The sequence below is a fragment of the Triturus cristatus genome, chromosome 6 (assembly GCF_964204655.1).
Source record: "Triturus cristatus chromosome 6, aTriCri1.1, whole genome shotgun sequence".
Classification (NCBI taxonomy): Eukaryota; Metazoa; Chordata; class Amphibia; order Caudata; family Salamandridae; genus Triturus; species Triturus cristatus.
In genome coordinates this window covers 1,313,125,380-1,313,150,345 of record NC_140589.1, presented here as the reverse complement: position 1 = coordinate 1,313,150,345, position 24,966 = coordinate 1,313,125,380, and the positions used below count along the sequence as shown (strand labels likewise).

Sequence of the window (24,966 nt, the reverse complement as noted above, 5' to 3'; positions counted from 1 at the left end):
ACCACATACATTCATGAGTTGAGATCCTTACCAGAGCCCGGATCTAGTATGATATTGAGAGTGTGGGACTCCTCCGGAAAGGTCAACCAGATCTCCCGGGCCGTATGGGAAAGATTGGCTTATTGTAGGAACTTTCCCGGATCCATCTGAAACAAAGGACAAGCCCCTTCCATAGTAGCAAAGAAGTCGTTCAGGTATAGATCCTCCACCCACTGGCAGCCATCCACTTTCCATTGGGACATATCCATCAGTGACTTAATGTGCTGAAAAAGCTTCAGCTACCTGTGAGGAAGAAGCCGAGCATACGGGGATCTTCGTACAACTCGTTTTTTTTTTTTTGAAATCTGTTTTTATTGTTTTAAACAAGAACATTCTTTGGCAAATGATACAGTAGGTAAGCATAAAGTTGATAGTATGGGTGGGGGAGCACCCCGCAACAGAATCAATAACTACTACGTCATGGCTTGCAATCAGGCTTATGTGTGAGCACTGCCCCCAGCGGAGCCAACTACAGTCTCTTTGACAGTCCCGAAGCAGTCACAACATAAGTAACAGTACTAACCGTACCTCAGCTAGGTTCCGTGGCTATGCGCGGGTGCTTCCCGCCCCATTCAGGTAGTGAAGGACAGGCAAAATACCCGCAAGGCCCAAAGATTATACAGAACAAAACCTCAACAATGGCAGCATAAACTGTACATACAGGCTCAATACCCTCCCAGTTGTCGGCAAGCCCCCCGCCCCTCCACACCCCCCCTAGGGACCCCCGTGTGTGTGTGTGCCCCGGCCGTGACCAGCGCTATGCAAGTGTGGGTGTCGCGGCGCCAAGGGAGGAAGCAGTCGGGGGCATGTCAGCATGGCAGGGGGGCATCCCCCGAACCACCCCCACCCACGTCAGCTCCGTCGGCCGCCCCCTGCAACTCCGCACCACTCTCCGCGCCCAGGCGCCTGAGCTTCTCCAATAGCTGCTTCCAGCGGTCCGCCATGGGTTCCCTCCGCAGGCCCAATGTTTCCTCCCTCTGGATGGCTGTCCCCTCAGCCCCGGCCCATGCTTGAAATGAGGCGTTCCAAGCCTGCACGCGCGGCGGGTCATGCGCTTTCCACCGTTTCGTGATGAGTCGTGCCGCTACCACTAGCCCCAGGTCTATGAATCGAGACGTCACCTTATCCTTACGCGGTCTTTTAAAGTGGTGCAATATGTGTTCGGGCCAGTCGAATGGGATGTTGCGACCCACACTCTCTAGTAGCAGTCCACTGACCGATCTCCAGTAGACACCCAACCGTGAGCAGCTCCACAGCATGTGTAGGAAACCCGCCCCCGGCTCACAACATCTAGGGCACACTGCGTCTGTACGGTGAAAATACCGATTGATTAACTCCGGCGGAACCGCAAGTTTCGGGGTATACGCACCGGGCCCTTGAGTATCCTTTCCCACTCCCTGTCCTCTATCGGTCTGCCCAGGTCCAGATCCCACTTAGCGCGGAGGCGGTCCAGGCTGACGGACGACAGCTCCCTCAGTGAGGCTGCGAACCAGCGGATCAAGTGCCCTCCTCTCCCCATAACATGCAAGTATTGCATGGTCAGATGCAGGGTGGGTTCCGAGGCCATATCTCCCCACTGGACGGTCATGTTCGCTATCAGCGAGCGATGCGTCAGGAACCCCCCGGGCGGGAGCCCGTCCTCCGATACCAGGGTCTCGTATGGTATGAGCTCGCCCTCCCGGTACAGGTCTCCCAACGTGCGCACATCGGCCCCCCACCAATCTGCCAGCATGGTGGCCGTGAGCACCCCTCCTCCACCAGGGGAGCCCTCAAGTGGTATTGCCGGCGCATACGGGACAACAGCACGCGTGAGGAACAAGGCCCTCCGGAAGCACCTGTGCGCCACTTCCAGGAGGAGTGGCAGTGGACGCGCGACCCTGTGGAGGGGATGGAAGGACCTGGTTATTCGTTCCAGCGAATAGGGTGCCAACTCCGAGGCCGTGTCATCCCTGCCCCTATCAGCGAGCCAGCGGGCCACCCATTGTAGTTGAGCGGCCAGGTAGAAGTGCTCAAAGCAAGGGGCGGCTAGACCACCTCTGTCTGTTGGCAGATACAACTTCGCGAGCGCCAGCCTGTGTCGGGCATTACCCCAGACAAAGTCCCGCAGTAGCTGACTAAGCTTGCCAAAAAATGCGGGGGAGATGTACATCGGGAGATTGGCGAAGTAATACAGGAGGCGGGGGAGCATGACCATTTTGGCTAACGCCACCCTGCCCGTGATCGTCAGTGGGAGTGCGCTCCAGAACCGTATCTGCGACCTGAGCGCCGTGACTGCCCTCCCCAGATTCCCATCGAAGAGGTCGGCCGGGCTGCGGTAGATTTGGATCCCCAAGTAGCGGAAGGTGTCAGCCCTCCATTGGACCAGCGTGCCATCCAGGCAGTATCGCGGGTCTTCAATACCGGCGCTGAAGGCATACAGGCATGATTTGGCTGCGTTCACACGCAGCCCCGAGATGGCGGCGAACGTCCGCAGCAGCCGCGGCAGTTCCTCCGGGACACGCCCCACATCTTGTACATAGACCAGCAGGTCATCAGCATAGAGCGACACGTGGTGGACTGCGTCCCCCAACTGTAGACCATCTCCCAGTGTCGCCCGCACAGCCGCGGCCAGGGGCTCAATCGCCAGGGCGAACAGGAGCGGGGAGAGCGGGCACCCCTGGCGGGTGCCCCGGCCCACCGGTATCGCCTCCGAGACGTGAGGGCCCAGACGGACGCGGACCGTGGGTCGCCTGTATAACAGGTCGACCATCTTCAGGAATTCCCGGTCCAACCCATATCGCAGCAGCACCTCTGCTAAGTAACCCCACTCCAGGCTGTCAAATGCCTTCTCTAAGTCCAAGATAAGGCACCCCGCCCTGGGCCACCTGTGCACTTTCGTACAACTCGTTTTAATGCTAGTTCCCAGACCTTTGCTACTAGTTTCGCTCAATATGGACTGTCCAGCGGCACCCTTGTGCTGCTCATCAATAGCTTGGGGAGGTCACTTTCTTGCACCAGGCCAGCCAGCAGATGCTTTTACATGTTGCTACCATCCTCACACCATAAAATTGCATACTGCAGGAGCCTGACCATGTAATTCAACTGCAGATCTGGGAGTCCCAGTCCGCTCTCCTCAGGGTCTACTTTTAGGATATCCAACTAGGCTTTGCTCCTCTTACCCGCCCACACCAATGACACAAGGATGATATTGAGTTCCATGAACATAGATTTCGGCAGGTCACAGAAGGAATTCTGCAACGCGTAAAGACACCTGGGTAGAAGCACCATTTAACTTAAAGCCGCCCTGCCCATTGACGAAACCAGGAACGTTTTCCAAAACTAAATGGAAGTGTGAAAATTGTCAATAACCATATTGAGGCTATATTAAGGACCCAGAGCGTGTGCTATTTTAATAACCAAATACTGAAACTTCTCCCTTTCCCAAGATAGTCCCACCTTGGGGAGGTCGACTTCGGTCTAGCTGCCAGGCCTGCCATAGGGAAAAGGGCCATCTTATATCTGTTGACGCACAGTCCGGAGGCTCGTCCGCAGTCTTTCATTTTTCCCAACACTACCGGCATTGAGCCCGCTGGATGATTCAAGTAAAGGTTGGTGTCATCGGCATAAAGCGTCTCAATATGGACTGTGTTCCTGACACGTATAACCCAGACTCTAAGATCCTGTCTTGGGCATACTGCCAGTGGCTCCATTGCCAGGGCAAAGAGGAGCAGGGACAGCCTTGGCTTGTACCCCTCTCTATATAGAAAACCTCAGACATTACTTTCCCAGTCCACACCCTTGCAGTGGGCGCGGTGCACAACAGTCGCACCCAGGATAAGAAACCCGATCCTGGTCCCAATCCCATACATCCCAACACTTTGCACAGGTATTTCCAGCTCATGGTGTCAAAAGCTTTTTTGATATCCAGTGCCACTACACTTTACTTGGAACCTGTTCCCCCTACATTTAATAATGAAGACTTGCCGTGAGGATTGGATGATGAGCAACAATCTTGTATGTAACTATACTTGTATTCACTATACTTGTGTTTGGAGTTTCTGTATACTGACACTGTGGCACTGATGTTTACTGTTATAATTTTCCTTTTTGTTTTAATTCAGATATTTTTCAGAAATGTTATCAGAAATTGCCCAAATTGCTTATTATAAATGTTGACATCAATATCATTACCAAGTGTACTATGCTATTTGTAACCCTGGATTATCTAGGGCTCTTGTGTCGGTGAACAATGAAATATGTTGTAAAAAAGAAAAGTGTTTTTCTGAGTTTATAATACTGTTTTGTCTGTCATGCCCCCTTAGTGCGGCCCCATAAGTGGCAGTTGGAATGCATTTGCACTTGTACAATTGCACCATTTTACGTACCGGTTTGTGTCCCATATTTTGGACAAATCTAAAAAGAGCCTTTTTTTTATTTTATTTTTTTAACAAGCTTTATTGAGCCGTCATGTAGGGTACAATACAGCATTCCAATACAATTATGGCATTTTCATTTTTGTTGATCTTTATCACCCCTTCAACTATCATTAACTCTACGAGCTTCAAATCTGTATTTCAAGCGTTACATAACACAAAATTAAATAGCTTAGATAAAAGAGAACATGGGGATTAATCCCGAAGGATTATTAGTACTTCAAAGGAAACGTATCGCGTGTCTGATCCTTGCAGCCCTAAACTAAATTAACTACCCCTCCCCCTCCCCTTCCTGGTCCTCCTACTTTCTGCCCTCTATCCTGTCACATGCTCGTAAGTTACCATTCATCGTCAATCTATACTACTGGTGCACGATGGACTATTCCGTGTAGGTAGCTCTAACCAGTGCTAACCACACATCGTGTGTTTAAGGTGATCCCTGGTGAGGGTTCGCAAATGTATGTGGGATTTCTAATTGTGTGAGTTCCTCCAACAAAGCGGTCCATTCCATGGAGATGGGACGTTTCCTGGGGCCTCGTGCCTCCTCCCGTCTGAGCGCCGCACCTTCAGCACTGCCCCATCTAATTACCTCTTCTCGCCATGCCAAAACTGGGGGACCCCTCGGGGACTTCCATCGCATTGTGATTGCTGTAATAGCCAGTATAACCGCTAGGTCCAGGAAGCGTAGGTTAACCTTCTGGGCCCTAGTATGTTTTTTCGCAAACCCAGCAGGCACTCCAGTATGTTGTCTGTTATTATGAGTTGTGTGATTTCCCCCAGTATAGTCCGGATCTGTTCCCAGTAGTCTTGAAGATGCGGGCAGGCCCACAGCATATGAACAAAGCCCGCCTCTTCCGCTCTGCATCTCGGACAGCAGTTTTGGGCCTCTGGGAACATCTTTTTCGGGGTTAAATATGACCTGTGAAGAACCATTGTTTGTATGAATTTTAATTTGGCATTGCGGGAAACACTTTTGGGATGTTCAAAAATGTTGTCCCAGGCTTTGTCTGTAATCACTATGTCTGTAGATTCTGCCCATTTTGTGCGAAGGTCCGTGAGGGTAGTTGAAGCTTGTGCTCGAATGCCTGTATAAAGCCATCTAACTAGGTGACCCCCCCTCCCCATGTAATAGAGCAGGTGCACTAAGTCGTGTTGTGGGGGTTCACTACGCTGAAGTGCCCATGTCGTCCTGATATAATGCGCTACCGTGGCATGTAACCAGTAAAGCCGGTCCGGGTCACCGGTATTCCTCACGAATGTGGCGTGATCTAAGAGGACACCCTCTCCAAAGAAAGAACCCACTTCTGCAACTCCCGCATCTATCCAATCTCGCAGTCTATTCTTCGTGAGTTTACAACCCACGATTGACATTCCCAGTAATGGAATATTACTTGCGTAAGGGGTCGTGGCCGAGGTGTACTGGGGGGCCTTTTTCCAGCACCGTAATGCTGTTGTTAACAGTGGGGGTCCGCCCAACGGTATGGTTATTTTTGGTAACAGCATATTATGTAAGGTACCTCGTTCCAGGTCCAGAGTATCGTAGCCTATTTCGTGTAGATTCCTGCCTGCCGTCCAATAAGACAGCCATTGAAGTTGGGATGCATAGTAATAGGCCCGGAAATCAGGGACACCCAGCCCTCCCTTATTCGGTGCTAGTTGTAGCTTCTTGATGCTGACCCGACGTCTACCTCCTCCCCAGAGAAGTTCCGACTGTAGCGTGTCTAGAGTTCGAAAGATGGACCGTGGCACCATCAGGGTTAAATTAACAAAAATGTATAAAAGACGAGGCAGCATCACCATTTTGGATATGGCTATCCTCCCCATCACTGACAACGACAATGATGTCCAGAAGGAGATGCTGGAACGAAGTGAAGCAATAGCTTTCATTAAATCGCCCTCCAGTAGGTCCGACTGATCCCTGTACACCTGGAAACCCAGATATTTAAATGTATCCTGCGCGACAGGTAGCTGATAAGTACCAAATTGGATGGTGTCCAGGCGTGGTCCCTCTTGGAAATAGAAAGCGTGGGATTTTCCTACATTAATAGCTAATCCTGATATGGCCTCAAAGGTGGAGATGATATCAGGAAGGAGTCCCGCCTCGCCCTCTAGGTCTCGTAAATATATATTAGGATGTCATCTGCATATATTGAAATAAGATGTGTGGAGTCCTGTATTGGTATTCCCAGAGCGGCAGACGACCGCCTCAAGGCTATCGCCAGAGGCTCCAGTGCAAGTACGAACAGGAGGGGGGAGAGCGGACACCCCTGTCTAGTACCTCTATGGATATTGTATTTTTGAGAAATGTAGCCGCCAGTGCGTGCCCTTGCAGTGGGTTCAACGTAAAGCAGGCGCACCCATTTCAGGAAGTCCGGGGGAGGCCAAAACGCTGCAGGGCAGCAAACATGTAACCCCATGTTATAGAGTCAAAGGCCTGCCGTAAGTTTAACGCCAGACATCCCGCCCTAGTATACTCTATGGGGGCGGCCCTCATGATGTGATGCAGTCTCCTAGTATTGAGTGAGGTGCTACGTGCTGGAAGGAACCCGCATTGATCACGATGGATAAGGGCGGGGAGGGCAGGAACCAGACGATTGGCAAGAGCCTTACTTAGAATTTTATATTCGGTAGCCAGTAAAGACAGCGGCCTGTAGTTGGACATCTCAGTGCTGTCCCGTCCCGGTTTGGGGAGTGACACTACTAGAGCTTGCATAGTGGATTGCAGCAATTTACCAGTGTCCCATGCCGTTCTGTACAATTCTTCAAGCTTAGGGACTAAGATGTCTGAGTATGTAACATAAAATTCAATCGGCAGACCATCTAGGCCTGGGGCTTAAGACTTTAAGACTTTTAATGGCGGTTCGTATTTCGTGTTGGGTGAGGGGTCCCGAGAGGTCTTTGCGTGAAGCCTCCGAAATCGTAGGGAGCTGTAGATCATCTAGAAAGACATCCATCATGTGGACATTCACATGTGTTGGTGCCGCCTATAGGGTGCTAAGATAGTCGCAGAATGCTTCATTGATTTCTATTTGTGAATGGACCGGACCCTTCAATGGCGAGTGTATGCAGGTGATAGGTGCCGCCTCCGGACTATCCATCAGTAACCGAGCTAGCAGTGTACCTGATTTATCAGCGTCCGTGTGTTTCAGGTGTGTGTATGCCCGATAGTCTATAAGCCTAATGGTTTCCAGAGTCTCCGCGTGCTTAATTCGAGCCTCTTGTAGAGATGCACGTTTGTCTACGTCAGTTACAGCAGCTGGTTCTAGCTCCGTCATTAGGGCCACTGTATCCATAAGTCTCTGATGCGCTTCTTGCCTCGCCCCTACAGTGGCACCAATGGCGGAACCCCGCACCACCACTTTAAATGCGTCCCAGTCCACTAGGTTGGAGGAAGCTGTGTTCCAGTTGTCAGTGAAATAATTACTAATGTTGGTTGACAATAGAGTCCGAAAAGGGGCGTCTTCTAGGAGCTGTGGCCACAATTTCCAGGTCGGCACAGGAGTTGGGACCCTACCCCATGTCAACGTAAGTTCCAGAGGATTATGATCAGAGAAAGTTTTGGCTAAATATGACGCATTGTGGATGTGTGTGGTTATTGTGTGTGAACAAAGGAATCTATCGAGCCTGGTATGCAGCTGATGAACTGGGGAGTAAAAGGAGTATTCCTTATGTGTAGGATGTAGCATGCGCCATGCATCCCTGAGCCTCCAACCCTTCAGTAACTCAGTCTGCCTATGTGTCCCAGCCCCATGCAATGGAGGGTGTGATCTATCCAACTCTATGTCTAGGATGGCATTACAGTCCCCACCCAGCATCCAGGGGATGGTGTCCCAACCCGTCAAGGCTCTGCCCAGGTCACAAAAAAATTTGTCCTGATCGAAATTCGGCGCATATATACTACCGAGGACTATGGGTAGGCCGTCTAAGGTGCCCTTTACGAGGATATATCTCCCTTGCTCATCCGTACACCGGTCCACTTCTACAAACGGGACCCCGTGGCAGATCCAAATGGTCGCCCCTCTAGCAAAGGCCGAATAATTAGTGGTGAATACACTGGGCCCCCCAATTTTTTTCATTGCCTCTGCCTCCATCAGGTGCGACTCTTGAAGGAAGACTATCTGCGCCTTCCTCCTAACGAGGTAGGCATGCACTCTGTGGCGCTTATATACCGCTCCTAGTCCCCGTACATTCCAGGTCAGTAGGTTGTAGGAACCTAAGGTGGCTTGAGCACGAGACATGCATATGCTATGTGTGCCATGCAGTGCAGAGCTTGTGAGCAAAGGTGGACCAGGAATTCCCCATCCCTTGTGAACTAAACATAAAAGGCGCAGCTAATAAACAACGCTGATCCAAACTTAGAACTGAAACATACAAAGTCCATAGAACGGTGCGTGCGCTATGTGGGGGGTCAGCGCCGTCAACCATACTATTGCTTATGTGGGTGTAGAGCTCCGGTGGCTCCATTGGGCCCTGGGGGGAAATCGTCTCATGGTATAGTTATCTGTGCACTTTCACAACACAGGAGTTTCCATATGTGGGCCGGGGTGATTCACATGGGTGACCTAGCCAGAAGTGCCTAACAGCGTGATAGATCATGTGCGGATCCTAGCAATTACAATTAGGGACATTTTTACAGTTGAAGGAAAACATGGCAAGTCAGAATACATTGCATACTTCAGAAACATTGTACATGCACAATCAACACGTCTTAAGAAAAAAGGATACTGTTCAGTGTGATACGTCGTGTCAGTGGTGCAGACGGTGCAATCCTATAGAAGCCTAATGTGTAAAGAATTGATCATTATCCTTCAGGTGTCCAACAGTCCATCCCCCGTTTGGGGCGTTGCCGAGGGAAAGAGTGTAATGCTATGGTCAGAGTCCGATTGTATGGTACTGTCCTCTGAGTCCGTCACGATCTTCGTGTTGTCCTCGCGGAAGGATCCTGCGACTGCTAGTGCTTCCGCCCTGTCCGCCAACTTCTGTGCCGGCGTCGGCCCACGTCATTCCGAGTTCTTCGGGCCTCTATCACGTCCTCGGGGTTGTTGTTGTTTTGACGGCGTGGGGCTATGCCTTACCAAGCCCGGTGCTCTCTCCTGGCTGTGTGCAATATCCATCACTTCCAACCATTCTTCCACATCAGTGGGGCTGTCAAAGAAATAAGATTTCTTGTCATGTATTACTTTGAGTCTAGCCGGGAACAGTAGCGCGTATTTGAGCTGAGCCGCCCAAAGCTTCTTCTTCACAGCTTGGAAGGAGGTTCGCTGGCGTTGTACCATGATGGTGTAGTCCGGGTATAGGGAGATCCGCTGATTTTCTAATTGAATGTCCGTTTTCTCCCTCGCCTTTTGCAATAGCACGTCTCTGTCTCTGTAGTTCAGGACTTTTACTATCAAAGGTCGTGGGGGTGCGCCAACACTCGGAGCACCAGCTGGAATCCGGTGCGCCCGTTCCGCACAAAAATACGGGGATAGGCCCTCAGGAGCGACATACTCCCGGAACCATGCTTCCATAAAGTTCGCAGGGTGAGTACATTCACTCCGTTCTGGAAGCCCAATGACTCGGACGTTGTTGCGCCGATTGCGGCCTTCCGCCTCCTCTACCCGGTCCTGGAGGCCGTTAACCTGTAGCTGTAGTTGTTTGATTTGTGCAGCATGCTCAGTAGGTTGCGGGTCTATACTGGTCAGCGCCTCCCCGTGGTCTCGCACCGTCTCGGCGAGTTTCTCATGGTCCGCCCTCAGAAGGGTATGTCCGGTCGTGAGGGCCCCAATCTGCTGCTCCATTATTTTCTTAGAGTCTCAGATTTCCTTCAGTATCAGATCCAGCTTTTCTGAGTTGGACTCAACTGACCTCGTGGCGGAAGTGCCCGGCGCAGTTTCGCTGGTATTGGTGTCAGGGGGTCTCCCCGCTGTCGCGCCAGCGTCCAGCATTTTGCCTTTTAACCTGCCCATTTCTCAGACTAGTCGATCACAACCGCAGGCACAAATGATATAGCTCATGCCACCGCATAAGGTCCCCACCTTTGAAGAATCTAGTTCTGGCGCCTCACTCCTCAGTGAAGGTAAATGCGCAGTGTCTCTGGGTCCCCTATCTTCGCTGGTCACCCCGCCACTTCACCGCTGGTATAATATTGCACAATTTCTAATGCCTCTCAAGTATGCCAGTTGTAAAGTGAACCGTCACTTGCGCTGCCAAGCCCAGTGACAACGCAGCAGCCTTCAATCCAGGAAACCCAAGCCGCACCTCCGTCAGTGCAGCTTTGGAAAATCAGGTGTTACTTGAAACACCCTGCTTGGGGGGGGGGGTGAGGGGGGGGCACCATCCAGCCGGCCTGTGTCTTCAGTAATTTTGCAGCACATCTTGCCTCCAGTCCAGGCACTCCTCCGCTCTCACACAGTCCGCTGCGGCGTAGGGCTCCGTAGGACCACAGAAACAGTAGAGAAAGTAAGATATAGGGGGTGGGGAGGGGCCTCCTCTCCCGGCCCGTCTCATCGTAGTTCGTGCTCTCACCGCCTTGGATTGGTGCGCTGCTTCGTATTCCGATCCAGCTACCCAATGATCCGCTCCGGCCGCCGTCCAATCCCAGACAGTTAGAAATAACCACCGCCTCCGGCTCCAAACGCCAGGACTCAGTCAGTCGTAGGCGGCGAGGGCCTCAGCGTGTTCCTCCGCTCCCGCGACTCTCCGTAATTCAGCCGCAGTCTTCGCGCCGGCAGGCGATCTCCATCCTCCGTCCCCGGTTCTCCGGGATAAAGCCGATTTCGTCTGCAGGATAGCAGTGGGCGACCGACGAAACTCTCCGGGCAACAGCTACACCCCGCGGCACAGTGTAGTCTCAGGATAATCCACCCAGGGTCCGGAGCCCTACCAGGTCGCGTCCACTATCTTGGGTGGTTGGCCACGCCCCCCCCATCTAAAAAGAGCCTTGATTGACCTTATGAATTTAATCTTAACCATTCCTATGTGTGGACCCGAGGTGCCAGAGAGTGAAAAAAGTACACCCAGATCAGAAAAGTTTTGAACTTCTTCTTGCTTATGGTCTCTCACCAAGTGGGCCTTTTTCCGCAATTCCTCCTTCCGCAGACCATTACAAAGGTTTTAGTCCAATTGAGCTTTAGATCTTTTTACTCCATAGAAATTACAAATTTGTTAATCAACTTTTGAAGTCCATTGGTGGTTCTAGAAATTAATACCTTATCTGCATAAAGGAGTATGGGTGTTTGGCGAGAGACTATTCTTGGCACATCAGCATCCACCTCTTCTAGCATGCTGTCCACCCAATTTATGTATAAACAGAAAAAAGGGGCAAGGACGCCGCCTTATATAATGCCCCTAGTAATCCTAAAGCTTGGGGTACGTTTCCCATCTTGCCCGTATCTTACCCTTGCTGTTAAAGAGGAATACATTTGTCACATAAGTGATACCATTTCTTCTGGTGCGCCCATTTCAATCAAGGTCGTCCACAATTTGGTATGATTCACAAGATCAAAGGTGCTACTTAGATCTGCGAAGCAGAGATGATTAGGCCCCTTTTGCTAGCGTTTACTTCCCAATAAGAAGGTTGAGATTAATTAATTGCTCCATAGTCCCAGTATCCCTCCTAAACCCCTTCTGGGAATCTGTTAACCACTTGATTCTCTGTTGCCCAGGTATGTAGTGTATCCAGTACAAGTCTCCCCATTATCTTTGCAAATGAATCAAGATGGGATATTGAACGTAATCATTTAGCGTCCCCGTCCCCCTTTTTGAATATTGAGACAATTAACTGCTCAGTCCAAGTAGGTGAAATAAATCCTTGTACCACAGCATTACAAACCTATGTCTGTATTGGGGTCCATAAGGCTGTATGGGATTTAACAGCATCTAATGGAACTCCATCGGGCTGGGGGCATTCCCGCTGGCAGATTTTTTAATAGAGATTGTGACTTTGTCTAAGTTAACCAACTGAACAGGAGTTGTTGTTCTGAGGTTAGTATCCACACTGTGGAAGTAAGGTGCTCATTTTTGCGATGAAAGATGCTTCCAAAGTGAGTTATCCAGTCCAATGGTGAGACCTCAAGCCCACAGTTGAAGTTGCCTGCTCAAATAATGGGCATCTCCACATGTGGGAGAATTCCCCTTTCTGTGTACAGAAGAACTCCCCATCATCCACATTAGGCGCATACACATTGAGGAAATACAACACCCCATACACCAAAACATACTTGCCCTCTATATCTGCTGTGAAACTACACAATTGGAATGATACATGTGATGCCACCCAGATTGAAACCCCCCTGGCATAGCTTGAGTAAGTAGAGGAGTAAAACTGGTCCCTCCACTTCTGCAATTTCTGCGCCTCCCTCTCTAGTAGATGCATTTCTTGTAACATTGCTATTTGTACTCCCAGCATTCATAAGTAGACATTTACGCTGTATTGCTTTACAAACGTGTTCAGTCCCTGCACATTCCAGGTTTACCATAAGCATGAGTTCTGTCATCAAGCCAGCGGATTAACCCACTTCCTGCCATCCCAGATCGGTCCCTCTCCCACCCGCTTCTCAGACATCCCTGGAAACCTCATCTCCCTTGAACACCCACCATATGGGCGTTGTATATCATTATGCTGCATAAGCCAGAGCCTATCAAATACCCCGCCCCATCTCCCCCTCCCCCACGGGTAAAAAGTCACACCAAGAAAGCTCTCCCCACCCATACCAGATTCCCACCCCTCCCTTAACTTAAACTAAATGTGCGTGACTCCTATAGCATGCAGTGGAAACAAGACCCTTCACTCCCTGAGTAACTGAATAGTATTGTGAGGGTGAGCAGTGTCATCAATCTTCAGGTGATCAGCCTGAGATACACTCTAGCCCCTAACTGCCCTCCACTACAACCTCCTTACACACCCCTCAGCAGAGGGTCATCGCACTTCACAGGTACCCACCACCCACCCCTTACTTTCCACCCCTCCCTTCACATACCCCCACAACAACTGATAGCAGAGGAAGGCAGAAGGGAAGATAAGAAGGAAAGATAGAGAAGAAAGAAGAGAAGAGGGATCATCCATCGCCCTTCCACACTGTGCCGCTCAATACACCACACGGCATATCAACATAGAGCATATTAACTCAACGAGGCGTTGTATGTATATCCGCTTAAGAGTCACTTTTTCCCCTCCGGGCCATAGCACCAAAATTGCCCTTTGCATCTGCAACTGTTCATCCTTCACAGTCCACACAGCTCTCTCCAGGGCCAACCTAACCTGTCAACCCAGTGGCTTAAGCAATTACTGTCATGATGCATCAGGGTTTATGTGCCAGCCAGGTCCAGTGTATCCTCCACCATATCCAAGCCACTCTCAGCGGAGGTTGCCGACATGACCGCCTCCACCAAGACTCTAGCTTCCTCCCTCTCTAGCCGCTGACGTTACACATCAAGCGTTCCATCCTGTAGCACCACGACACGGGTGTCCATGCGCGACTCCCTCCTGCTCCTGCCTAGTTACCTCCCCTTTGATCCATTCCGACATGTGCACTGGGACCATGCACGGGCATTACAAGTGCCGGGCACTGGGAGTCAGCCATCCCCCTGAATCTCCAGCCAGTCCCACTTCTCCTCTGGCTACATGAAAAAATAAGATTGTTCCTAGTCCATGCGCGACTCCCTCCTGCTCCTGCCTAGTTACCTCCCCTTTGATCCATTCCGACATGTGCGCTGGGACCATGCACAGGCATTACAAGTGCCGGGCACTGGGAGTCAGCCATCCCCCTGAATCTCCAGCCAGTCCCACTTCTCCTCTGGCTACATGAAAAAATAAAATTGTTCCTAGTGCAGTTCCTTCAGTTTTGTGGGATATAGTAACATGTATTTTAGTCTAATTGCCTTCAGTTTTTATTTTACCTCCCTAAACCTTTGTCCCAGCTACTTAAATTGTTGCGTGTAATCAGGGAAAATCTGGAAAATAATGGAGTCCTCGACAAAGAAGCTCCGGAGCAGTTCCCTCCACACCCTTGGAATCCCACGAAGTGCAGGTTGCAACGCCGGAGGTGAGCCTCCTCATCTTCTGTGTGCATTTCCAGCTTCTGCGTCTGTGCCGCGAGGCTGGCATGTGACACAGTCCATACCTCAGGCTCATATGGCGTGCGAAACTTCCACCCTGGGTGACGGTCCCTGAGTACTACCTTGGACCCTACCCGCAGCGTCAGAGCTTTCGCTCTGCGACTCTGTCCCCTTCTCGTTCGTTGCCCGCCGTTTCTGTTGGGCCTTTTTGACGTCCAGGTAGGGTGGTGCTCACTCAGGGTCCTCAGTGATTAGATCCCTTGGCAGTCGCTTGAGCAGTAGAGAGTTGGGTGTGCACCCTGTTGTGGAGTGTGGCGTTTGTCGGTTTTCAAGTCAAAACTGATGCAGACATACTTAGGGGTCTTGGTGCTGGTCCACTCCAATCCTGAGGGCCCTGTTCAGCGTTCTCATAAAGCGCTCCACCTCTCCGTTGGCTTGAGGACATTGTGGGGTGATCCTTCGATGCCTGATGGCTCACCGTGCCAGGAAGTCATGGAGGTCCTGACCCTGGAAAGGTGGCCTATTGTCTGACTTGACTTCATCCGGAATCCCAAAAATCGCAAATACCTTCTCCAGGGCTGGCTGCACATGGATGAACGACGTAGATCGTACAAGCTCTACGATGGGGAACTTCGAGAACGAGTCCAGGATCACCATTGTATGCCGCTGATCCGGGAAGGTCCCGAAGTCGACACTGATCTGTGTCCAGGGTGTTAGGCAGGGTTCTTCCGTTAGTACTGGTGCCAGAGTAGGGTCGACACCAGTGATGGTGCACAGATGACAGCGCTTAACTTCTTTGTCCACCATCTTGTCCATGTCGGGGAACCACACCTTCGTGCGCAATCTTGCTTTCGTCTTGGCAGTCCCCTGATGACCTTGATGGGCAAGCGTGACCATTCGGTTGCACAAGCTGTTCGGGACAACAATCCTTTGCCCTCATAGGACTAGCCCAGACCCGCTGACGCTTAGCTCGTGCCGTACTTTCCAGAGTTGACGCCTGCTATTTTGTTCCTCCGCTGTGAGCAGCTTTGATTCGTTGAGGATTCAATGCGACTGCCCCTTCTTCAGGGCCTCCTTCACCCTTCCAAGGTTGTCATCTGCGTCTGTGGCATCTCGAAGGTCTTCCTGTGTCACGGCTACAGGACAGGTGTTGGCTTCAACCATGTTCACGAAGGCTTCGGTGTGCACGGCATTCGCCGGGGCTACCTCGCTCCCGCCTTGTGTGGGGTGTCTGGATAAGAAATCAGCTGGATTGTCTGCCCCTGGCCTGTAGAGCAACTGGAATGAGTATGCCTGCAGCTGGATCGCCCACCTTTCTATTCTTGGTGGTGCTAGGCGTGATGATCCGTTGAACAGTGGCAACAGAGGTTTGTGGTCGGTCACCACTCTGAATGGATGGCCGCAGAGGTACAGGTGAAAGTGTTGGCATGCCCACCTTATAGCTAAGGCCTCTTGCTATATTTCTGTCTGAGATAGTGCCCAACTGGCGGATGCGACCGGAACACAGACTTCTTTGGCATTCTTTTCCAGAAGGACCGCCCGAGCCCTACAGGGGTGGAGTGCTCCACTTGCTCTGTTTTCTTCTTGGGGTGGAAGTACACCATGGTTATCTGGTCCAGGAGAGCCTTCTTGATGTTTTGGGATGCTGCTTCCTCTTTGGGACCCCATTCTCATGGCGTGCCTGTCTTCGTTAGCTGGTGCATGGGTTCCGAGAGCGTGGCCAGGTTCGGGATAAATCTCCCGCAGTATGTCACTATACCGAGGAAACTCCTGATCTCTGTCGGGTTCTGGGGAACCGGGGAATTGCTGATGACCTCTGCTTTGCGTGGGTCAACACGGAGTTCGTCTCGGGGAAAAGACATACCCAAAGAAGTCTATGGACCCCTGGTAGAAGGCACATTTCCTCTTGTGCAGGGTGAACCCACAGTCTGCCAGCCTTTGTAGGGTCGCTCTCAGCCGTGACGTGGTGTTCCTCCAGGCTCTGGGAGTATATCATGATGTCATCACTTAGATTTATCACTCCAACCAGGCCTGAGAGGGACTCCTTGATGGCATTTTGAAACACCTCTGCAGCGGAGGAGACACCGAAACTGAGCTGTGTGTACCGTCGGAGGCCCACGTGTGTTGAAAAGGTTGTTATATAGCGACTTTCGGGTGCCAGCTCCAGCTGGTGGTATCCCGAGTTCAAATCCAATTTGGAGAACCATTAAGCCCCATTCAGGTCAGCCACGATGTCATCCATCGTCGGGGTCACGTGTCTCTCTCTCTCTCTCTCTCCAGATGGCCTGATTGGGGAGCCTTATGTCGACACATAGCCGAATGGCGCTGGACTGTATTGGCTTCGGTGCGACCACCAGCGGAGACACCAATGGGGTGGGTCCTGACACCTTTTTGATGACTCCCCCCCCCCCGCCCCCCAGTCTTCAAGGTCTTGCAGCTCCTTTTTCACAAGGGGGTGGAGATGAAAAGGAGTGCACCGGTGTCGAAGCGCCCTCGACTTGATGGCCTTGTCTATGTGGAGTTGCACCTGGTGCCCCTTCAATTTACCCAGGCCTTGGAAGAGCTGTGGGAATTCGCTCAGGATGTCTTCCGCATGTGTGTCGAGGACCTGTTTGGCAAAAAACACCAGCTCTAGTTCTTCCGCAGTGTGGCACCCTAGCAACGTTCCCTTTTTGCCGTCGGTTTCGTGGAATCTGGTCTTCACAGAGTGTTCGGAACTCGAGACATCGACCTTGATCACTCCTAGTAGCGATATGGGTAGTGTTCCCCAATAGGTGTAGATTTTAGCTGAGCTGGTGGCAATGGGTGGCCTAGGCGACAACTTTTCATATTGGTCAAAGTCCATCACATTCACGGATGCACCAGTATCTATTAGTGCGTGCACTGTGGTTCCGTTGACCTGGTCATAGCACATTGGAGGGGGGCGCTTCTTGTCCCGAGATGACAAAGGTGTTGAAGTTATCCTCGTAGTAGGCGGTAGCTCCTTGTTCCTTTGGTGCTTTCATGGTGTTGCAGTCCTCAAGCGTTAGGTGGCGTAGGGTCGTGGGACGGCCTCTGGGTGTGCCTCCCCAGGAGCATCCTCCTCCACCTCGGCAGTCACTGGCATAATGGTTGGCCTTGCCGCACTTTGAACAGGTCTGCCCTCTCGCTGGGCATCGGTCTTGTGCTTTGTGGTTGAAACCGCAATGCCCGCACTTTCCAGCAGGCCCGCTAATTGTGGCTCGCCTTTGTCCCGGTCCAGGGCGTCGTTGCACCGCTTCCACCGTCTCTTCTCTGACATGGATCTGTTTCTGCTTTGGGGTGGTCGGGGTATTGCGAACTTTGATGACCTCCATCTCCTCCACCCATCTGTCCGACAGCTCATGGGAGCGGGCTGGGATGAGGATCTCATTCAGGGATATTCCGGGTTGGCAAAGCATCTGGCGGCTCATCGTGATGGACTTGCACCCCGGGATGATCTGCACCCAAACTTCTTCTGTCTGGGCAATGTTCGTGCTTGTGCGTGCCAGCTTCCTCAGCCGGGCATAGAACATATCTACTGTTTCCGCCTCCGTTTGCCAGGCTTGGCGCAACTTGAACCGCTCGTATTCTGGGTTAATTTGCGGTTCGAAGTATCTGTTGAGGGCAGTGATGGCTGCGTCATATTCATGAGCTGCCCCGGTGTTGGGCAGCGTCTCAAACAGCTCGTAGTGCTCATCGCCCCCAAATTGCATCAGCAGGTAACGTTTAATCGTCCCATCGGTCTCTCTCGTCCCTGTAAAGTAGTGGTTCAGGTGACTCACCCAGAGCGCAGGCGCGGTGCGTCCATTGGGGCGTGGGGGCGTTGCCCACCCGCCCCCGTGCACCCGCCCGTGCCTGCAGCTCCCTTGGTGTCTCTGACCTTAGTTTACTTAAGTTCAGAGACACCGAGGGTGGGGAGAACTGACAATGCATGTCAGTCAGCATGACGTCGGACCATGGGCGGTCCGGCGTCATGTTGACTGACATGCATTGTCAGACCAGGCAGCACTGCAGCACAAGTGTTCAGGAGTGGGCATGGTGAGCTAGTTTTTAGCCCGTGCCCAGTCATGCGCACTTGTGTTTTCACGGATTTGCGCATGCCCATTAGGAGCCCCTCGGTCTCCTAATGGGCAGGCGGCGGGAGAGGAGTAGGCTGTGCCCTCAGCCAATCCTGGTGCTGCAGCAGCGCCAGGATTGGCTGAGGGGTTGCCACTGCAGTGCTGACGTGACGTGCTGTTCCATCCAGTTTGAAGAGGGCAGAGGCGCCAACGCGGACCAGGAGCAGAGGCGGTCAGGTAAGTTTTCCTATTAATTTTCATTGTATTCTCCCGTGTGACCCCCCCCCCCCGCGCGTGACTCCCCCCCCCCCCCCCCACGACTGCTCACACGTTCGTTTGCTTATTCTCCCGTGCGACCCCCCCCCCCTCCACGACTGCTCACACGTTCGTTTGCTTCCTTTGCAATCATTTTACGCCTCGCCACTTTCAAATGTCACCAGCCGCCCCTGCCAGAGCATCCATCTTGGCTTAGCAGTGGCGGGCGGTGTGCTGGCTGAACGGGGGAATCGGCGTCACAGACGTATGTGAATACTGTGTCTGCGGCGCTTGTGGCCGTGGCGGTAGTGTGTCCCCCATGGTGTGCAGATGGTTGTTGCCTTCTGCGGTGGGTGTGGTGATGCGTGCATTGGGTGAGGTGTCGTTGTGATCTCACGACCCTGGAGTGATGGGACGGACCGCTTCCTGGGCCTGATATGTGTAGTCTTGAGGCCCGACGGCACTCCTCCCCTAGGGCCTTGAGACTGACCTGTCTTGCACAGTGGCTGGGTCCTCCGCTGTTCTTCTTGTCCCTGTGCATGGGGCTGTCGATAGTGCAGGGCGTGGGTACCTGATGGTGGCAGTCCTGGGGCCAAGATCAGGCTGATGGTATTGTGCTAGTGTCCTTTTAGCACAGGCTGCGCTTTTCTGCTTCCACTGGCACCCTTTTATTTTATTTTTTACTTTTCCCGGGTGTCAGGGTGCCTGTTCCTAGGCCTCAGATCGGCCCAGAGCAGAGCTGTGTCGTGAAACTTTAGGCCCCGTCCCCGCGCCGAGTAGTTTGTGCGGGCCGGGCTCCAGAAGCGTCTTGCGATCAGGTTACAGAAGCTTTTCTGCTCAGGATTAATGGCAAATCACTGCACGGCCCAGGACGGGTCAGCCTGCTGCTTCTTCGCCGCCTCGGCAGGATGCCTCAGCGGGGTATCCGGATCGAGGCGGTGGCGCTGGAGGACCTTTCGCCGGGGCGCCGATCCTTTCCGACGGTTGCCTCTCTCACCTGCAGCACGCCGATCAGTGAGTGCCGAATAGGGGGAGAGTGAGGGTCCGTACTCCCCTTGTCGCCAGTGAACAGCGTGGGGGCCAGGTGCGAGTAGGCCTTCACAGCGCTAATACACGCATCCCCACACCCCTCGGGGCGGGCTCGTCCCGAGGGGATAAATAAAGGTGGGCAAGACCGCACGTGGTCTTTTGAGCGGCCCAGTAACGCATACCAGTGTCCTTTAATTAGGTGTCCCTGATTAACTGAGGCCGAGGCCTGCCGCTCTACACTGGCGACGAGGCCGGTCGTGCCTTGCGTGCTGTTTCCTGTAAGCCGGCGCGGGGAGCGTGCGGAGCCCACCCGCATTGCTGACGCCCCCGCTGCTCACCTGCTTTCATCCCGGCGACTGCGGAGCCCACCCGCATGGTGTCGGAGGCGGACCGCCTCCCGATGTGACTTGCTGTTGGCGGAGCCCACCCGCATGCTGCTCCGTGACCCGGATGCCCTCAGAGCTGCGCGCGCTCTTCAAGGGTAAGTGGCTGCCCCGGCGCCTCATTGGTGCTCTGCCCCGGCCCCTCCTTGTGACTCTCTGAGGGAATCCCTCGTGCTGGCCTGGAGTGCTTCGGCCGATCGTGTGAGGGGGCCTCGACAGGGCTGCCCTCTCCCCTGCATGCCTGAACTGTGCACGTTGCTGCGTGGTGCAGCTACCGAGGCCCGGGGGACGAAATTCGAAGTCAAAAGCAGGGGAGGAACCCATGAGTAACAAGCATTGGCAAATCCAATGCCCAGAGCAGTGATATAAACAAGCATTGGCAGAGCATCTACAACAAGGGGGAGTTGGCAAACCCAATACCCACAACAGTTAGTAAACAAGCCTTGGCAAAGCCTCCTCAACAAGTGAAAGTGACCGCACGGGGCCAAGAAGCCCTGGAAGAAGTAAAACGAAAACCCCTAGGCCCCACCAATACATTCGCAAGATGTCCTCTGGGCAGGCGGCAGGCGGCAGGCGCTGGTGCACCCCAAGCTGCCGGATCCAACGCAGGGGCCGGTAACAACACTCCACTGCCACCGGTGCTCACACACAACGCAGACCCGGCTACTGCCGCCCCGCGATGGAAGGCGTGGGTGGGGCGATTAAACCACTACTTCAGAGGGCCCCGAGAAACCGATGGGACAGTGAAGCGGTCACTACTTGTATATTATGGAGGGGCTGAAATTTATGACTTGTTTGACACGCTTCCCAACACCGGGAACGAAGATGATCATGACCCAGCGGTGGCTGCGCCGAATAGACATTTTGATCCTCAACTGAACCCGGATTTCAAACAGTTTAAATTCCGGAGGGCGTGGCAGACCGACGCCGAATCTGTCGGCATGTTTTACACGCGGCTGCGCCGGCTGGCCAGCACGTGCCCCTTCACCGACCAGAGAGTGGAGATACGGGATCAGATCATATTGGGCTGTCGCTCCAAACTCTTACGAAAGCTGATTCTCCGGCAGCCAGGGATCTCGCTAGATGAAATCCTAGTACTAGCACGGTCCCACAAGCTATCCGATGCCCGGGCAGAGGAAATGGAGGTGGCCCTCCACGCGCCTGTGACTGCAGGGCCGGAGGTCAAGAGCGCCCCCATCAAAGAAGAAAAGGCGGAGGCCATCCGAGCGGCACCCACCCCGTGCAGTCCCACGGAGGTAAGAAGCTTTCTTGGGATGGCCACATATTGCGGGCGGTTCATCCCCAGGCTAGCTGCGATGTCTGAACCACTACGCGCCCTCACGCGCCACGATCACCCGTGGGAGTGGACCCCGGCGGCCAACAAGGCGTTCCAAGAGATCAAAGAGGGGCTCCTTGACAAGATAATCATGGCCTACTTCCACCCCCGGAGGAAGACAGAGTTGGTGGTGGATGCCAGCCCAGTGGGCCTCGGTGCGGTGCTCCTGCAGGAACATGGGCACGAAGTATGGAAGCCAGTGGCATACGCCAGCAAGGCGCTTACCGACACTGAAACGAGGTACGCCCAGATAGAGAGAGAAGCGCTGGCGATCAAATGGGCCTGCCAGCACTTCCACCTGTACCTGTGCGGACAGGACTTCACCGTCGTGACGGATCACAAGCCGTTACTTCCCCTGTTCACGGGGTAGTCAAGACTGGCACCTCCGCGGATTGAACGCTGGGCTGTGCAGCTCCAGGCATACCAGTTCAAAGTGATCTATCGGCCGGGGCTCACAATCCTGCGGACTACCTGTCCCGGCATCCGCGATCAACCCGCTCAGCTGCCACACCGGAAGACTCGTGCAACACAGAGGCCTTTGTCAGCATGATATGGCAAGGATCCTGCCGGAAAGCCATGACCCTGGAGGAGATCGGGCAAGCCACTCGTGAAGACCCTACCCTCACTTGCGTCCGCCGGGCGCTAGACAGCAACGGATAGGCCCGTTTCCTGGACGGGGCTCGAGCCTTGCGCCCAGAGGTCAGTCATGCTCGACAGCAACTGTGGCAGGTCAGGAGTGAACTCAGCATATGGGGAGAAGGAGTCGTGCTGAGGGGACGGCTCATCGTAGTCCCAGAAAGCCTCCAGCAGAAAATCCTGGCGCTCGCGCACGTGGGCCACCAAGGAATGGCCAAGACTAAGGCCTGGCTGCGGGACAAGGTGTGGTTCCCAGGGATGGATGCGCAAGTGGACGAAATGGTCCGACTGTGCCACGCTTGCACAATCACCGGAGGGGATCCGGCTCCAGCTCCAGTGATCACAGAAGAAGCGAGTCAGACGCCGTGGACCCATCTCAGCATCGACTTTGGGAGCTTCCCGGATGGCAGGCACATGCTGGCCATGGTCGATTCCTTCTCGAAGTTCCCGATAGTGGAGGTGATACCATCTACTGCATTCCCGCATGTCAAGAAAGTTTTGGACAGAACATTCGCAACGATGGGGTTGCCCGAAGAAGTCAAGTCGGACAACGGGCCCCCATTCCAGGGGCGGGAGTTCCAGGAGTACCTGGCCCGGTTGGCGATCCGACACCGGAAAATCACCCCCTCTGGCCTCAAGCCAATGGGGAAGTGGAGCGGCTGATGAGAACGCTCAATCGAGCGCTGCGGATTGCCGTGGATAACGAGGAAGATCCGGAAGCAGCGTTAGATCAATTTCTAGGAGTGTACCGTCAGACCCCCCACAGCACCACCAAGTGCGCTCCAGCTCACGTCCTGTTCAAGCGATCCCCACGAGACAGCATTCCGGCGGATCCAGGCTGGGCCCCGGTGGAAAGAGACGGAGTGGCCATTCAGGTGCGGAGGGAGGCCACGAACCGGAAGGCTAGCGAGGCCCGCAGGGCCCAGGACATTGCGGTCTGAATCGGGGACCAAGTGGTCATCAAAGATCGGCACCCCGGCTGGAAGTTCCGAACCCCCTACGAGCCTGAAGTATGGACGGTGACTGAGGTGCGAGGGACCATGGTCACTGCGCGGAGAGGACACCAGACCGTCACCAGAAACGTGTCAAGCTTTAAGGTGGTCCCAGAAACCGTCACGGATGGCGAAGTGCTCGAGTCACCAGGGGTTGTGGCGGAGAGTGGTGCCCCGGCGTCTCCCGGCGGGGGGGTGTCACCTCTGCCAGGCGGACCGCCGGCGGCCCCCGGTGAAGGAGACCATCAGAGACTAACGGATTGGGGTCCCGGGGTGTCTGGGGTTACCCCGCCGGATAGGTCCCCTGACCTCTCCACCAGGAGTCAACGATATGGACTACGCCCTAATCCTGCACCCAGTCAAAGACTAAAAGACTATGTGTATACTTCCCCCTGACCGGGTGTCTGAGGGGACAGTTAACTAAAAGAAGAAAGGGATGTAGAGAGCCACCCGGGCTCTCTTATACTATGTTGCGCTAATACACGCATCCCCACACCCCTCGGGGCAGGCTCGTCCCGAGGGGATAAATAAAGGTGGGCAAGACCGCACATGGTCTTTCGAGCGGCCCAGTAACGCATACCAGTTTCCTGTGTCCTTTAATTAGGTGTCCCTGATTAACTGAAGCCTGCCGCTCTACAACAGCACGCTAAAAAAAGTGGACACACACTGGGTTGCTGTATCGGCCAAAAGGTCACGTGCGACCTAGGCCTGTTTATTTGTTCCCTCGGACCAAGCCTGGTCACAAGGGGTGGTACGGGGATACACTGTAGGGAAGGGTCCGGATGGCTCTCTATATAGGCCTTATAACCTCTCAAGACGCAGTGCGCGGACGCTGCTCATTTACAGGCATCCCAGCACTTCTGTCATCCCCTAAAAGGTTTCGGGTGCCCCGTCATTGCCTTAAAGCCCTGGTGCTTACTCTTGGGCATTAGGCTGCATCAGAGTGGCAGGATTATTCAGGATACTATTCATGGACTGGGAGGCCCCCGCTAGTGCTGCCGGTCGGCCATCGTGCTGGCGAGGCCCCCGCCATTAGCATTTTTAAGCATAGGAAACGTCATAGGGTGAAAACGCGCTTTGCCAGATGGCTCTCCTGCTTGCCAAGAGAGCCCTCACCTTACAATAGAGGGCCGAACAGGCCACTCGGTTAGCTACTTGGTATGGGGCAATGCAGAAATGGGAGAGACCCGGGGGAGGCCCTGCGCTATGAAGAAGTCTAGCATCTTCGTAAGCAACCGAATTTCAGTGGCCTAGGACACCCTCCTCGACCTATTCCAACAACTTACTTGGAGCAGTGATTTGCCCCCGCGAGCCAAACAACGCCGCCAGCATCACATACGCATACTTTCTCGTTCCTCCTGTCTTCCCCCCCCCCCCCCCCCCGTTGCCCTCCCCCCTTCCCCAGAAAGCCCGGGTTTAGTTGTACTTAATTACTCTAGGGTTTCCGCTGGCACTCGTTTGAGCACTCAGAGCCTCCCCTGATCTATAACCGCTCAGCCTTCCGGCCCATATTACTGCATGTTAGCCCAACCCTCAGCTCAGTTTGCACTGCAGTTGTCGCTTCAGTTGTCTTACACCAGCGTCCTTAGCATATATGGTCCTGCCTACCTCTGGCTTTGAATTGCCACTTCCCTCCCCCAGTTTAGGAGTAAAATTCCAGCGCGTCGGATAGACACGTTGACACGAAGCTGCATAATGCCCTTTAGCTTAACGCCTAGCACCTAGATGTTTTGGTGGCTGACTCATATAATTCCTTCCAATGCATACATGCTACTACCTTGCAAATAA

General features: G+C 53.4%; 1 protein-coding gene across 1 annotated transcript in view; it reads left to right on the top strand.

Annotated features, from left to right (window-relative positions):
- SHPRH (SNF2 histone linker PHD RING helicase) overlaps positions 1 to 24,966 on the top strand; it is a 763,974-nt gene that overhangs the window by 463,339 nt on the left and 275,669 nt on the right. The gene's annotated exons all lie outside the window — the stretch shown is intronic.